The sequence below is a fragment of the Tachypleus tridentatus genome, chromosome 10 (assembly GCF_004210375.1).
Source record: "Tachypleus tridentatus isolate NWPU-2018 chromosome 10, ASM421037v1, whole genome shotgun sequence".
NCBI lineage: Eukaryota > Metazoa > Arthropoda > Merostomata > Xiphosura > Limulidae > Tachypleus > Tachypleus tridentatus.
Window position 1 is genome coordinate 64,345,928 of NC_134834.1, and position 17,810 is coordinate 64,363,737.

At 33.9% G+C, this 17,810-nt stretch overlaps 1 protein-coding gene across 3 annotated transcripts in view; it reads right to left on the reverse strand.

Moving 5' to 3' along the window:
- Positions 1 to 17,810, reverse strand: part of LOC143229454 (zinc finger MIZ domain-containing protein 1-like) — a 177,362-nt gene that overhangs the window by 130,936 nt on the left and 28,616 nt on the right. The window contains exon 2 of one of the 3 annotated variants that reach the window (XM_076461789.1): positions 5,405 to 5,602. The exons of 1 other annotated variant lie outside the window; for it this stretch is intronic. The gene's annotated coding sequence lies outside the window, so the exon portion shown is untranslated. Of the gene's footprint in view, positions 1 to 1,483; positions 2,447 to 5,404; positions 5,603 to 17,810 lie in introns of those variants that run through there. One more of the 3 variants, XM_076461788.1, reaches the window with a different exon arrangement.

Sequence of the window (17,810 nt, forward strand, 5' to 3'; positions counted from 1 at the left end):
CCGCCACTAATGTTACCAGCCAACAAAAGCTCAAACGGACAGGAAGCACAACCGCTGTTCCCTCAGACAACGCTCTTTGTGTGGCTTACCATGCAGCTTTCCAAATAAACGTACTTAGCTATCTGTCTGTTCATCAACGCTTATCAGTACGTTTAGAAATTGACTTAAAACACTGCTAGTTTATAAACGTAAACGGGTGTGGAGTGATACTGATGTAGAAAAATATTATTTTTGAAATATTTTCGAGATATTTGAAAAAATAAAATTATCAATCTAACCCTTTAGAATTTCCTCTCAAGGCGGTGAAAATTGTAAAAAATTCGATTATGACGAAATATAATTGACAAATACAAAGGCAACTCTGAAACAAAGATACATTAGGAAAATATATGCATGTATATATAGACACTTTCGGAGAAATGAAACGAGACTAATGCAAGCGAAATTATAAAACTACGCTATACATTATATGTATAGTTGTGCTTTTTTCACATTTTATAATTGATAAATAATTTCCAACACGAACCTAGGTCGCTAAAGTGGAAAACAAGTCTAAAGCCGTCAAGTTAAACTGTTTGATTTAAGGGTCTGTGTTCAGACCAAACCTAATTATAAAATATAAGTAATAACAATTTCACAGGTTAATTTAAACCGTAAAATAAATACGATATCATCAACCTTTTAATGTTTTAGAACTTTAGTCATTAACACAGAATGTTTTGAGGATGTTATTCTAGCTTTTGTTGGTTATTTGACCATTCTGACATTAAAATTATTACACAATAAATACAAAAACACGTCTTCACGACATTTTAAAGGTATATACATATTCAATTTTTTTCCTAGAGTGGCTTTCATCATAAAAGTATGTTATAATAACTCTCAGAAAACACGAGAGCTTAAACCAAATCCTAAAGTAAATTACAGTGAATGTGATCTTATAAGCTGTTTAGTAAATTAAGTTTTCCAAAGAACATTCTAAACGCAATCGTAGATACACCATTTCACTTTTACACTAGCATATGACGTGGTTTATTATGACACCACGCCCCTCTCTCGTATTGTTATTAAAAAACTTTTGAGTAACGCGATTACTCGAGACATTTTTAACCAAGACTGTTCTACGACGGGTTTTAAAGAGTCCCGACTGCAGTAAATACCGTTGTCGACTATTTACAAATATAAAGAACGTTTGGGGGTTGGGGAATGGAAGAGTTAACACAGTACAACATGCTATCATTACTAAATTTAAGTCTTTTAAGGGCTTAGTTATTATTCGGCCAATGTAATAGTTATATTGAAATGTATGAAAGTATAACGTTTGTTCACTCTCTCTGATGCTTATATCAAGAAACGTAACAAACTTTGTCAACTTTTCGTAATTTTTTTCTCCAAAAAGAGACATTGTGAGAAAATGTTTTTTAAATTCTAATACTATAATAATTGTTACTACTTCTATATAATTAACTTAAATATTACTTACGTGGAACCACGTTCGTCATTGAAAAACAAGATTCTTCTTCAGTGCTGCTTCAGCCTAAACCATTAAGTTTGCCTTGTTTCGGAACAGAATACTGATAATCATTCGGGTACAGTGCTAATTCTTGTTATTGTTGTAGTTCTAATTAATTGATTGTCCACTAGCATCTGAAACCTACAGTATAACGTCAAAAATTCTATTGTTTCAGGCCCGGTTCATTGCAGTAGGTGATGAAACAATGCACGTGCACCTTCAGTCACGGGGAAAAAGCAAACAGTTGTGTCCGACCACTACGAGATCAGGTTCACGTTTCGCGTCAGGCCTGCATACGGAAGGGCGTCGCTCCCCCAACAGATGTTTCTCTACTCCGTGACGGATGGCTTCAGCCTGGGGACAGCCTTGACTGACAATACCGATGGCCAATTGGGATGGCAGGGGCGTAACAAGCTCACCTCTGAGCAATCACTGCTCTTCATTGCTAAGTTGGTAACTGATCTACGCTAATATATCTCGCTCCCAAAACGTTCCTAGGCCTTACACCGTATTGTCAGAAGCAGTTTTAACGTGTGGTATTTTCTGCCCTTGAGTTGCTTGTAGTTCTCTTGAGACAGCTTTATTGAGTGATAATCATTGGTTCAGAAGTTCAGCTTTCTCTTTTTGGTGTCAGAATGTAAAGAGAAACGTAGAAAATCTTTGGTATAGCTCTAAATCACATATTTCTTCAAAAGTTTGATTCAGTATCAGAAAAACCTGACACCTGACTCATCCATTTATTACAGAACAACACATTAGCCCTTAAAAACTTAAGAACTACTACTGGCAACCGATGCGTGTTACAACACAGTTAAGCCTACTCCGAAGCCAAAAAGGGGGATAGCAGTAAGGGGAACCTCAAGTAAGCATTCAATGATTGTGAAGAGACGTTACCTAGCGAGCGGACAGAACACTAGTTATCGAGCACAAGGCCACATAAAACGGAAAAAGAACTGGAATTTCTCATTTCCACAAAGAGGGTGGGTGGAAAGTATGGTGACAAATTAGCTTTGTAGCACTCGATCGAAGAGACGCACGCACTCTCGGGACGTACTGAAACCACACACAAGTTTAGTATAAGTAACTCTTTACACAACTCGGAAACAAAAAGTCTGTATCGACTTCTGTCATTACATTATGAAGTCTTTAGTTACCAAATGACTGTATTGTAAAACAAAAATAGTGTTTGAAGATCTAAGAACGATCTACTGTTATAAGTACAACACTTCTTGAAGATGTAAATACAATCCGCTGATAAAAGTACGACATTCCTTGAAGATGTAAGAACAATCCACTGATAAAAGTACGACATTCCTTTTTTTATCCCAATATTTATGATGTATTTCAAGAGAAACAACAGCAATGCTGTGAACGCTTATTATTTTTACCGTGTGATATTCACCCTTTCGGATTACATGTAACCGTTGCGAATGCTTTAGAGCCAGTGAAAAGCGTGAAGCTTCATAAATTTCTTTTGTTTTAATTTAACTATTTTTCAGATATTTAACATAACTATTTGAGAAGGTCCATAAAATTAGATGGATTATGAAATGGGAAGAACAGTTAGGTAGCTCTGTACACGTTGATTTTGAAAACATTCATACATCCAAATCCCAGTGGTAAATTCCAGGGTTTACAACACTAAAATTTTGGTTTCAATCCCTGCAGTGAGTACGGTGCACATTTCCTTTATTCACTTTGCTTTTAAACAAGCCCCCCGCTCGTACAACGGTATGTCTACGGATTTACAACGCTAAAACAGGGGTTCGATTCCCTTCGGAGGGCTCAGCAGATAGCCCGATGTGGCTTTGTTATATGAACTCACAAACACACGCTTTTAAACAAAGTAAAACATTATTTAGTTTTCACCAGATGATTTCATCTAAAATATTACACCATTGTTAAAAAACACAATTGTTTTTAAGTGTTTACTTAGCCAATCTATTCATTATTGGTTCTATAGCCAGTTAAGATCACAGTATTTTAAGATGCCTTGTTAGCAGAAATAGGTAAAGTTGTGAGATATGTTACGTACGAATGCAAAAATAAATATATTTGTACAAGAAGATTATAAAATAGTGTATGGAGTATACACACTTCGATTTCTTCCGTGTAAAATTTCTAGTTTCGAAATTGTTATCAGATTGCTGTTAACAAAGATAAGCTACGATCGGTTCGGATATTATGGATTGACACCCAAAAAAGCCTAGATTAAATTTTTTTTCGTGATACTATTATACTACACCACAATTTTCAGTTTCGATAATTTGTTGTCAAGTGGCTAAGTTCATTTTTTTATCAAATAGTAGTATCTGAAACTTCAGTTTTCCAAATACCCTATCGATAATAGCACCAGTTTAATTGTTATCACTTTATCGTAATTTTAAGATAATTTCTTTTACACGTAGAGTAAACGACTTTACCTGCCTCGAATTGTATAGTTTCGCAAAATAACTGAGCGAAACGCTGCACTTAACAAGCATTGTGATCATTCTTTGTTTAACAGTGCTGTTATTTTTTAACAAAAGCCATCAATCTAACGTTATTAACTTGGATGAACATAACTTCTCTCGGATAAAAATCCAGTTATGACCAAATATAACAATTAATGTAAAAAATAAAACAAAAACTTTAACATAAGAAATCAAGAAAATAAACAATGTTTAAGATAAAGTGAGGTGAATCTGATGTCAAAATGTAACAAATTTCATTTATCAAAAAAAATTAATAAAATTTCAAACAAAATAACCCCGAAAACTCGAACTAACAAAAGATAGCTGATAACAAAATGAATGAAATAACCTAACACTTACGATTAACGATTAAACTCGCAGAGTGTGTTTGTTTTATTCTAACCTTATATGATAGAACGAATATGGCCAAACTCAACATGTGCAACAGGACAAAAAATAACAAAAAATAGATTGTTACTATTTTTAAGTATTTAATTTCAGTTGCATTATTTACTAAGAAACATTTTTTATTCGTCTGAGTTAATTATTGATCAGAAACCATTAAATGTATGTAATAGATCAAAATTGAGATGAAATAAAAGTATTCGCCCAAGTGGTATGGTGAAAATAAGTACTGTTCTTGGGGACACAAACCGCAACGGGTTGACCTCCGCTTTACGTATCTACTTTTCGTCTAAGAGAAGGTCATTGACTTTTCCAACTTCTTACCTCTAAGGTACAACTATGAATTAGTGTGTTTTAATCTACGAATCACGAAATTGCGGGTGTATTTAAAGTATCTGATTAGGGTTCAATTTACAGTACTTTAGGTAGGGTAGTGCTCCAAAAATATAGGCCTTAATAGAGTCAGGGCACTTCATGATAAGTCATATGTTTCTAGTGTGTAAATTGAGGTTCAGGTACACAAAATATGTTACCTTATGTTTGGTATTTTAATTCTCAATCATTTCACGTCTTTAATTTATCCTGGAAATGCAACTGATATAAAGTATAATTAATCCAAAATTTATAGTTGTAACAACTTATAATAATCAAATTATCCAAATTTTTGAAAACAGTTTTACAATTCATAATTATTTACCTATATATTCTAAAAACACACGAAAATATGTGCTAGTATTAAGTTGTTTCGTTACTGGCAAATAAAATTAAAATTTACGTGGAACCAGGAAAGTTTCTCCTATAGTTTCTGAAGAGAAGTGGTGGAAAATATAAATTTAGTGTTGCAAATAAAACATGCATTTTGAATCAAATTAAAATGTTTATTTTGTGAAGAGGTATTAAGAAGTAATGTTTAACTTAGGACTAGATAAAAGTAGTATGTGATAAAGGCATTACTGTCTAACTTGTTGGTTTTGTCTATTTTCACCACAAGTAATATCACACGCGCGAAACGTAATGATAATAGCCTACATACCTTCTCGGTTTCAACCTCCAAGTTAGTGGTCGTTTATTATAGGATGTACAAGGAAGCTTCGCTCTCCTGCTGAAATGGGTTTAGTTCACAGCAGCTTCGATGTCGTGCAGTGAAGTAGTACGTTGGTATTATCTTCCTCTTTCTGATGGAAACTTTGAAAGTTTGCCGCCAGCTAATATATCTTAAATTTTCTTAAACCTAAGATCGTAAAAAGTTTATAAACCATTAATTACTTTCTGCTTCTTAAAAGAAAAGGTTCTAGTGAGGAATAATTTTAATTCGAATTATTTAATTAGTTTCTCATTATTAAAAAGTATCAATAAGTCAGGTTATCTATAATTAAAAATTGATCATTATTTATCACTAATCACAAAAGAAATTAACCCGATAAACCTAATAACGTGAAGAAAAAAGACATCTATAGAAATTAAATAAATAAATAAATATATATAATAAACTCAGATGTACTTACCACACGATTAGATACTGCGAAAAAAAAAAGTAGGTTTAACTTTTGAAATAACGATAAAATATGAAACAGATTTCAAACAAAGTAGATTATACGATATATTTTCTAAGTTATCATATTGTTTCTTCAAATTACATTCTGAAGTAGCAGGGTAGTTAGATAAAATGCATCATTTCATCGTGAAAATATAAAATAAATTAAACAATGATGTTTCCGGTAGACGAACCTGTCTTTATAAGCTGTAAAGAGTTTAATATGATTCACTAACATTTTAGATCCTAGGTTATTCCTATCGAACGGATTAATTCATGTATTTCCTTTCAGTCTTTAATATATGTATATTGGCCACACTAAACTAGCATTATTAAACAAGAAATGCATTTTAATTATTACGGACGTGATTATTACGAACAGTAAACCATCTTCCTCATACTGTACAGAAGAGTATGTTGTTGTTTACAACGCTTTATCAAATAATTTGTTCCATTGGGAATTTGAAGAAACGTAAGGTCAGCCTTCCATTTAAAATTCTGAACACAGTAATTACCACCATCATCCCCTTAACCTCGGGATACGTGATACTAAACATGTAACTTCGTTTAATGACGGACCCGGCACGGCCAGGTAGGTTAAGGCGTTCGTGTTGAAATCTGAGGGTCGTGGGTTCGAATCCCGGTTGCACCAAAATATACTCGCCCTTTCAGCCGTGGAGGCGTTATAATGTGACGGTCAATCCCACTATTCGTTGGTAAAAGAGTAGCTCAAGAGTTAGCGGTGGGTGGTGATGACTAGCTGCCTTCCCTCTAGTCTTACACTGCTAAATTAGGGACGGCTAGCACAGATTACCCTCGAGTAGCTTTGTGCGAAATTCAAAAAAACAAACAATCGTTTAATGACAACACCTGACCGAATTCAGTGAATCTTATAAAGTGTTTTAATAAGTGTTGTTTATTGAATAAAATTAATTTTCCAAATGCATCGACTTTTTTCCTTTATTTGTCATTGTTTCTCATACAATTTGCTTTATGGAATATATGTTGCAATTTCCAGTCTTCCTTTTAAGTGGGAAAAAACAACAACAAAGTAGTATGAGCAGATAGTATTGAGCTTAATTTCAACTTCCAGATACAGGAAATGATTCTCGATATTTGTCGAGCCTGAATCAGACAGATGATGTAATCATACTTTGTGGAAGAACCTTAGAAGAGAAAGCAAAGAGGATATTTCATTTTGTAAGTTCTTGTTCAAGTAAGAGATTTCTTATGTTTGATACATACAATATTCTAGTTCGATTTAACAACAATGTGTAAAAAGAATTGTATAATGTAACACCAAGCATATTTCGTTTCATGGAAATCAGGCCTTACTTTTGCTTACCATGTCTATAATATAGTTTCATGGTTAAAAGTCATATGGTAAGTGTTGTTCAACTGATAAGGTCTCATCGTTATTAAAACATAACGTCCGAAGGTGAATACTCATATGTTGATCGTCAGTAGTACATCTAATTGAAAACTTTGGGTTAAGCTAAGAAGGCAAATAACAAATACATACCCCCAGTGGCAGAGCAGTATACCTGCAGACTCACACCGCTAAAACCGAGTTTCGATACCCGTGGTGGACAGAGCACAGATGGCTCATTGTGTAGCTTAATTCTAAACAAACAAACACATTTAACTGAAAATTGGAGGATAGTAGGAGAGCTATTTTCACTCGTCGTCCTTAATTTCACAGTGAAAGACTAGAGAGGAGACAGCTGCTCATCACCACCCACCGCCCACTCGTAGAATACTCTTTTACCAAAGAAAAGTAGGATTGACTCTTACATTATAACACTTTCACGCCTGAAAGAGAAAGCATGTTTGTTGGGAGTGAAATTCGAACCTGCTACCACAACCAATAAATGCATCTAACAACAAACTTGAAGCCGAGGTTTTGCGACAAATTAGAAACAAGAGCATAAACGAATATTTCAAACAGAAACATTGTAGCATTATAGACAACATATAGTAACAAGTAATAAGTATATTTAACAGTAAACATAAGAACAATTTGTGGTGACAAACAGCAAATAAAACTTGAAACCAGTTTGCGGAGAAATGAAACAGATAATGATTCTGACTTCGTGGTATGAGCTGAAGAAGGTCATAACACAGGAAACAAAGACATTATCGACATTCAAACATGAATATAACGCGTTTATCATTCATGTTGAAAAAGAAAAAGCAGCCCAGAACAGTTCTTGTTGCCTAAAGTTGTTTTCGTATCAGATATTATGTACTGCTCCAGTGACACCAGGTAAACCGTATGAGCATTAACAGACACAGTTCGAAATGATAAAACACTGAAAAATGGCTGAATAAAGTTCATTTGGTATATAAACAAAAACAGTTTTATATCAACTAATACTAATTTAGATTTGTTTGATTGTTTTCAGATATTCACACAAAGCTATTCAAGAGGGAAGATAGTTAGTAGTACCCAACTTTAATCCTTGGTCTATCTTTGACTGACCAAGACCAAATAACGGGATTTGACCAACACCATTATGATGCACTCACAGACATTTCTAGACCCGCTATGGCTAGGTAGTTACGGTACTTTACTCACAATCTGAAGGTTACGGGTTCAAATCCCCGCCCTACTAAACATGCATGCCCTTTCAGCCTTGGGTGCGTTATAACATTAGGGTCAATCCCAATATTTGTTGGAAGAAGAATAACCCAAAATTTGACCTGGGTGATTGTGACTAGCTGCTTTCCCTTTCGTCTTTCATTGCTACATCAGAGACGGTTGCGCAGACAGCCCTAGTATAGCTTTGCGCGAAATTCAAAACAAATCAAGCCAAACCAGTGGCGTTTCAGAATAAAACAAACAAATAAAAAAAAGATTGAGCCAACTGGGGATTAGAACTCTCCAATAAAGTTATCTTCCCCACGCCACTTCCGTGGACTCCTAATTGCACCGACCTTCCTAAAATTTAAAACGCAATTTTATTTATATGTCAGTTTTATTATTTTTGTAACATTAATAGACCCACAAATCTGTACCCCAATTTACTAACCACAGGGTCGTGCCCAGCCAAACCAATTTAGAAATAAACCACATATAACATCTGAATTCACATTACATTAGGTATTTCATGGTGAAGCAAACACTTAGAAAGAAATTTGATAATAAATAACAAATGACAAGCTGCTATAGATGAGAGTGAATTGATATGACATACGGCCTTAAAAACCAGGCAATAGTATTTGCATACAACAACACTATGTCATTAACTCGAGCTAATCACGTTACTTTATGGTAAGTAGATAGAAAACGTTAAAATTAAAAGGAGGGAAACGCAGTTGTTTTATTTTGGACAATGTATATACATGAACAGTTATAAAAATAACACTGACCAAAATATATCTATCTACCTAGTCGTACTTACGCCATAATTAGTCTTAACTTTATAAGAAAAGTAGAAATATGTATAATAACAATTCAATGAAGGTCATCAACCAGCAACTGCAAATGAAATAGCACTTGAAAACAAAAACACGTCCTCGTAATAACCTCTAAATGATCTTTGTCCCGAGGTCAAAGAATAAAGGAAGTGGTGCGATAAATAGTTCACTGTAGTATTCGCAAAGAAAGAAGGATGGGAGGGGAAGGGGGGGACGTACGCTTCTGCTTAGGACTAACCGGTACAAAACAAACACTGATACAAAGAAAACTCAACGGAAATTGTTATTAGACATCCTTGTTTCGCAATCGGATAGAGCGCACGCATTCATTGCTTTGTGAATTATACGTTTCTATTATTTTACGAGTTACTAGTTTTTAATTATTTCATAACAGAATAACATTTTTTTCGCATTCTTTTTCTGTTATTTTCATACAGGTCTTGTCACATGAAAATATGAGAATGAACTATTGGAAATTATCGATGAAGCCTATAGAAACATTTTTCTTGTTCTTATATTAATAATCAGAGAACTGAACTGTAACCGTCAAGTTCTTTTGCTATATTATTTAAACGTCTTAACATTAAGATACAAAGAAAATGTGAATTCTAATCTTACAAGGAAACAGACTTAAAACACTAGAAACCAGGTTTCGATACCCGTATTGGAAAGAGCACAGATTGTCTATTATGTAACTTTGTGCTTAACTTCAAAATAAATCTCACAACGAATTGAAACAGTCGTGCAACTATGAAATATCGCATAGGCATCATCCTTACATATCACAAGCAAAAATTAACACACAGCAACACATCACAAGTGAGTTTAATTTATTCTATTTTTTGTCTGCTAACATTCTACTAAACTACGTGTCTGTGTTGTTATGTAGAGATGATACAAATGCCATCTCTAGTATCTTGTTTTCATCGTTTTTTGAAGAACTGATATCAGCAATCCATACATGTTCCTCATTTTCTGAGAAGTTTTCGTTTACCTTATAATATTGACAACTGTATGATCCAAGAGTCTCATCCATATAAATCATATAACACTAACTCCTTAGTCTTCTATGTTTTACCATAATAACTCATATAACACTAACTTCTCAATATTCTCAATATGTGTTTTACTATAATAACTTTAATAACACTGACTACTCTATGTTTTATGTCTTGCCATAATAACTCATATAATACTAAATACTCAATGTTCTATGTTTTACCATAATAACTCCTGTAACACTGACTATTGGTCATTTCAAGACGTAATTTATAACTCAGGTAATATCAACTAACGTATATTCTGTGTATTATTGCAGCAACGTACGCAATATTATCAACTAATTATTCTTAGTTAATCTCAGAAATAGAAAGAATGAACAATAATGATGTCTTCCAAGTTTTATTGTTACAATACATGTAATAACAGGAAACTAATTATTGTTACTACGACCTAAGAAAGGGAGAACAACACTATCTCTCAGGAGCCTTCCAAGTTTCATTGTTACAGTACGTGTAACAACAGTATCGTCTAGATGTTTATGCCACTATGCACAGAACGTACATAAGTGCATTTTTATCTTTAGGAATTTCAATGGTTACGATGCACGTAACAATGTTATATATGAAGGCCTTACCAGGGTTATAGAAATGTTCCCAAACTTAAAACGTTTTGAGAGATCAAAAAAAGAACATGATATAAAACTACAATCTGTTTCATTACATAGCATGTAGTATTTTGCTATTTTCGAAACTTTAATTTAGACACATTTACACCGCAATTGAATACGAATACTTCTCAAGCTGTTTGTTTGTTTGTTTGAAATTAAGCACAAAGCTACACAATAAGATATCTGTGCTCTGTCCATCACGGGTATCAAATTTGGGTTTCTAGCGTTTTACGTCCGCAGACACATCGCGGTGCCACTGATGGGCTACTTCTCAAAAACGTATACTCTCGAATTCTTATTTTATTTAAGTCTCGGCTGTCAAATTACATCACAGTGGAAGAACAAATGTGTTTAGTGTTCGTTAGATAATTAAAATTATATTTCTTTACTTCTAAACGGAGGCCCGGCATGGCCAGGTGGGTTACGGTGTTCGACTCGGAATCTGTAGATCGCGGGTTTGAAACCCGGTCGCATCAAACACACTCGCCTTTTCAGCCGTGTGGGCGTTATAATGTGACGTCCAATCCCACTATTCATTGGTAAAAGAGTAGCCCAAGAGTTGGCGGTTGGTGATGATGACTAGCTGCCTTTCCTCTTGTCTTACACTGCTAAATTAAGGACGGCTAGCGCAGATAGCCATCCTGTAGCTTTGCGCGAAATTAAAAAAAAAAAACGCAAAGCTTTTAAACGGTCAAATATAGTTTCATTTCTGAGTTATATAAAACTTTATTACTGTTTTCTTAAATTTCGCGGTAGGGATCAGAAGAGAAAAGTAATAGTACAATATTAAGGCACATGTGCAATACTATAAAAACTATGAATATTTTAGTTTTATTAGTACTTTCTCTCCAGTTTTTACAGTATTTTCTACAGGAATTTAAAAAGGATTCCACAAAAACGTAGGCCTAGTTACAGCTCCGATGAATTCCGTTCCCTCTGAAACAGCTGGAAAGTCAGCTTGTAATTGAACATTTTGAACACGTGTGAAGAATCAACGTTTGAACTGCTTCTCCGTGTCATTTCTTACGAGTCCAACTAAGCATTTGGAACGCGTTATAAGAAGAAAAGAAAGTACACGTTATTTGTCAACATTTATATTTTCCAACACAATGACACATTTTCATGTAACATGTCAAATAACAAACTCTATCGATAATATAGCTTTCTGGGATGACAGTTTACAAATTTATATCGATTACATTGAGAAACAGCATTTTAGGACTAATTTCAAATTTCATCTTTTTAATACCTTCATGTATAAACTTATAGTAACTTAGACTTTCACTTGCAGGGTAAACGTAAAGGAAATTCAATATCTAAAATCAATATGCTATTTGTCTTAGGATAATTAAATCTCACCAGAGGCAACAATGAGAATCATAAGTTTTATATGCGAGTGTTTGAATATGATATAGTATTTAACACACTGTTACAGAAGGCGTTTAATATACTTCCATCATTTCTCAGTCAGTATCCTAAATGTAACTGATACTTGTACCGTCTGACCCTCGCAATATCCCACACACTGACTCATATTTTATTTAAATCACCAATCTGTGTGAATTTTACAGATTATTCGCTCATGGTTAAAGAAACCAAACCAAAGATGAATAAATAATAATAAAAAACAACAACTGTGAAATATCTTATACAAAATATTTCCATAAAATTAGGGATTGGTGTGCAGAAAATATTCCATAGTTTTTATATTTATTCGTCTTTGATTTCATTTGTTTAGCCATGGATAAATCATCTGTAAAATTCATGCGGATTGGTATGTACATAAACAAGTAACCACTATTAATTCTTTAAGTTAAGTATATGGTTACTCTGTTGAATGTTTATTTAAATACTAAAACGTTCATTATCGTTAAAACTTATGTACTTGAGAATTACACGGGATAGCGATGGTTCTATTGTCTTTAAATTTGTACATTCAACAGTAATTCCTGGACACTGATTCTAAAAATGATATAAATTTCTTTATCATAACGTACAGAATTTTCACAGAACATCATATGTACTTTTACGTTAATAAGTGAATTATTTTCATTCAAATCAGGTCACATTCTGTTACGCTTAAATGTCTGATGAGCACTAGCTATAGTTTTCTCTAGACCAGTGGTTCCCAACCAGGGGTGCGAGATAGCGTTCCAGGGGGGTGCGAGATAACATTTGTTTTGGTCACCTTCACCTTTATTCTTAAATAAATAATTACTGTGAGGGGTGCGAGAACATATTAAATTTTTTTAGGAGTGCGGGGCATAAAAAAGGTTGGGAACCACTGCTCTAGACCAATCGTGACGTGAGGGTCTATCGATCGTTTTGGAACCTAAACATAACAAAGATAATAATAAAAACAAATGTTTATTGTGGTAAACAAATAAAATCCATACATGATAGAAAAAAAATATTATTTTTGACATCTGCTCGGCTGAATTATAGAAAATATGTTATTAAAAGTAAAACAACTTCATGAGGTTTAAATTCATAGGCCTGTGTTATCGAAACGTCGTATCTGTTCTAAAAATAAATCTTACTTGCTATAAAAACTGTAAATTGTAATAAAAGATAATTAATAAGTAAGTAAACTCAAAATAAAACGATGTTGTTAGTGGTTTTTATCATTATTTAAGGCGTGGTATCATGTATTTCTTTACATTGTTTTACAAACCTTTTAGGGTAGTCTTAATGTGATATTAGGTAACACTAACGTCAGAGAGAATACACAACACAGTATAGTTACAATTTACCATTCGATGTAATGCTCTTCACTGTCAAGTAACTCACAGTGTATTAAGCACGTGCAAAGCTCAATAATATATATATATATATATATAACCTTTGAATTTAGGTAAATTTGAAAGTTGGTTCAATGGTTAGAATAACAAATTGATAAAATGATATGATTCCACTTGAAGTCGTATTCAGTAAACAAACAGACATATTGAGAAATAAGCAGATAGATGTGTGTGTACATATAAATAAATAGATAGACTTATAATGCTTGTATTTACAGTTCTTTAAGAAACATTATGATGCATTACGCCTAATTTAATGTATTGTAATGTAAATATTTCAAAACCTTCAATAAACTCAAAATCATTCAGAATAACCATAGCTGTGTGCGACTTTCAGCATAAAGTATGTTTTTTCATATAATTCTAAAGCTTCACTGGCTACCTGTGTTCTGCTCACCATGGTTATTAAAACCCGATTTCTAACGTTATAAATCCACGAACATGCTGCTGTGCCACTGGAGAGGAGCGCAGGGAACGAGCTCCCAATTATGATATTATCATCCTTCAAACATACTACTAAAGCACCGAGATACGTATAAAGCATGCTAACGTTTCCTAACAGTGTAAGAGAATTTGAGTTTCTCTCAATAAGTTACTATGCATATATACACACACACAAATGTATGTTTGTTTGTTTGTTTAGAGTTAAGCACAAAGCTACAAAATGGGCTATCTGTGCTCTGTCCACCACGGGTATCGAAACCCGGTTTTTAGTAAGTCCACTGACATACCACTGTGTCGTCACACACATGTAATTAGTTTTTGTATTTGCATATTACTTTACATATATGTATGATTTGTGTGAGCGAGCATATAAACATGCAGTTTGCGACTCAGAAACGTACATTTTCAGATAATCTGTATTTAACATGATTAGTAAAATATGTACGTTTTCTTGGCTCTTTCCTCGTGTTCAAAATCCTTTGCACTCATTTCTAAACAACAAGATGTGACTTCACTGACGTCATTATTTAAATAACCTTACGACTTGTAGTCATGAAGATTTTGTTATCAGAAAATACTTGGTTAAGAGTATTCAATATAATAATTAATTGAATCTGTAATTTAACTCAATTAATATGTTTGTAACTGCGAATATAATGAGGTCACACTGGTTTAAGTGAAACGTGAGGTAATAAATATCAACTTATGTATAAACTGAGTTCTAGATTTTTCTGACAGAACACACTCTAAACAATGAGTGCCTAACTCAGCTTATGACGTTATACAATGCTCATTACACTTACAGCAAAAAGTTATTAAATAAATGTCGTTAGAGGGCGCTTTGACCTATTGCATTAAATAGTAACTGTTATAAAATGACAACCATTTCAGTAGTATTAAAATAAATTTTATGGGTTTATCGATTGAATACATCGTAAACAACAGTTTAGTGCCCAGTAATTTTACGTAACGTCGGGCAATATTGAAAATTAATTATGAATACAATATTATCCAAAACTTCTGGAGGTTTCAATGTTTCACTCTGACAATTTATTTTCACTTGCACATATATATACCGTACTCAAAAATCGATGCTCTGAGGGGAGGGGAAAGGATGAAATAACATTCGCGTTCATAGTTTTATTTATTTTTTATTTTTGTTAACATTCTTAAATGAATAGTTTACCGGAAGGAAACTATCTCCTGCTGGCAATGCCTTTCCAATTATAGTACTTACAGACAGTGTCTAACGAGACAAAAAACAAACAAAAGCATTACAAGTCAAATCAATCCTAAAAGTCATGGAACAAAGAGACTAAAGACAGTTCATTCCTTTCCGTTACAGTATAGCTTTTATGAATAGCAAATTCCATTATAACAATCAAACTACAATGTAAAAATTACCAGGAAAGCAACAATATCTTTTGAATTCAACATCAACTAACGTCTTTCATATATAAGCGCCATCTAACGACAATTTTACGATTCTAGTGCAGAGATGTTATGCATTTAGTGACTTACAAATGTTTTCGGTATACAAGAATTACAGAAAAGACTTATCACTTTGTTCGTTCAACCCCATATTTCTTTGCCAAAGCAGGAATGAAACATGATTTAACTTAAGACAACCTTGAAACACGATCAAGAAAACGTGAAAATTGGAACAAGTCAGATGTGGTAGAATTAGCATAAGAAAAGAAAAAACATATAGAGTTTTGACAAACAACTTAATTCCTAGTACATAAAGAAGGAATGCTTGTTTTTTCTCGTTTTATTGCTGAATAATGACCAGAGAAAACAGGTACTCCTTCACGCTAAAAATATATTTTGTTCACGCAGTGTGCGCTGTCAGTGTGCCAGTTCCCGCCACAGCCTTGGAAGTCTCTGGGTTCGAGAGCTCAGAGAAAATCAGAACAACAACCTGACAGTCCTTCTCTCCTTCCCTCCAGCAAAGAAATTATCCAAACAAGACGAATATACACCGGAGGGTGGAGGGCTGAACTGGACATTTTAAAAACCATGTTTTTTGTGCAAAATTTCTTTTTTCTCCTTTTTCAAATTGACCACCAGAGCGATCTCATATGAAGATTCTGAAACAACGCATTTCAAAATTCATTCCGAGCAACGCGGAAGAAACAGAATTTACCCCCATTTAATAAAGCACAAAAAACACTTCACGCACTGTTTCGTTTCACAGCGTTTATTTGTTCTATTGTCTAAACCAGAATTCATGTCACCTTTACGGATTCTGTATTTCCTTGTCTACGTGTTCTGGTAGCCACCAGCTTAGTCGATGGATTCTTTATCTGAAGACCTTTATTCACATCAAAATTACTGAGGTTATTTCAGTAATAATACGATCAACATCACGTCCAAGGACTGTAAAATTAGAATGTCAATATCTTCGCACTAGAACAGTAAACCATTTTATTAAAATTTGTAAGTTAAAAATGTCCGCTTATCCGTTTGATAACCAGTAAAATATTTTTACCAAACTTCTTTTATATTACAAACGTTGGCTTATCTGTTAAGAAGTCAGCAAACAATTCTATCAAAGTTTCTAAATTAAAATTGTCAGATTATCCATCTGAAATCAATAAACCATTTGTTCAAATTTGTCAATATAATATGTCTGGTTATCTGCTCGGAAATCTGTAAAACGTTTTTAGTAAAGTTTGTTAATTGAAGGCTCCACCGATATGTTAGCGATAATTTCGAGGGCTTATAACACTAAAAACAGGTTTTGATACTCGCAGAGGGCACAGCACTATTAGCCTATTGTGTATCTTTGTGCGTTATAACAAACAAACAGATTTGTGGTTTAAAATGTCAGCTTAATGTTTGAAAAGCATTAAAGCGCTAAACATGCTCGCCCTCCCAGCCGTGGGGGTGTATTATGTGACGGTCAATCCCACTATTCGTTGGTAAAGAGTAGCCCCAGAGTTGGCGGTGGGTGGTGATGACTAGTTGCCTTCCCTCTAGTCTTACACTGCTAAATTAGGGACGGCTAGCATAGATAGCCCTTGAGTAGCTTTGTGCGAAATTTCCAAACAAACAAACAAAAATTAAAGTATTATATCAAGTATTTTAATTTAAAAAAATGTTAGTTTTTTCGTTTGGAATCGATAAACTGTTTTATTTGAATTTGTACATTTGAAATATCAGCTTATCCGTTCGGAAATCAGTGAACTATTTTATCTAATTTTGATTTAAAATAACGGTTTATCCGTTCGGAAATCAGTGAACTATTTTATCTAATTTTGATTTGAAATAACGGTTTATCCGTTCGGGAACTAGTGAGCTATTTTACTTAAGTTCGTAAACCAAGCCCCAGAGTAGCTCAAGAAGAAATCTCAGGGGCTTCAAAGATTTATATCGCTAAAAAACCGGGTTTCGATATTCGTGACGAGTACATCACACGTAGCACATGTTTCTTTGTTTTTGTTTGTTTTTTTATTTTCGCGCAAAGCTACTCGAGTGGTATCTGCGTTAGCCGTCCCTAATTTAGCAGTGTAAGACCAGAGGAAGGCAGGTAGTCATCACCATCCACCGCCAACTCTTGGGCTACTCT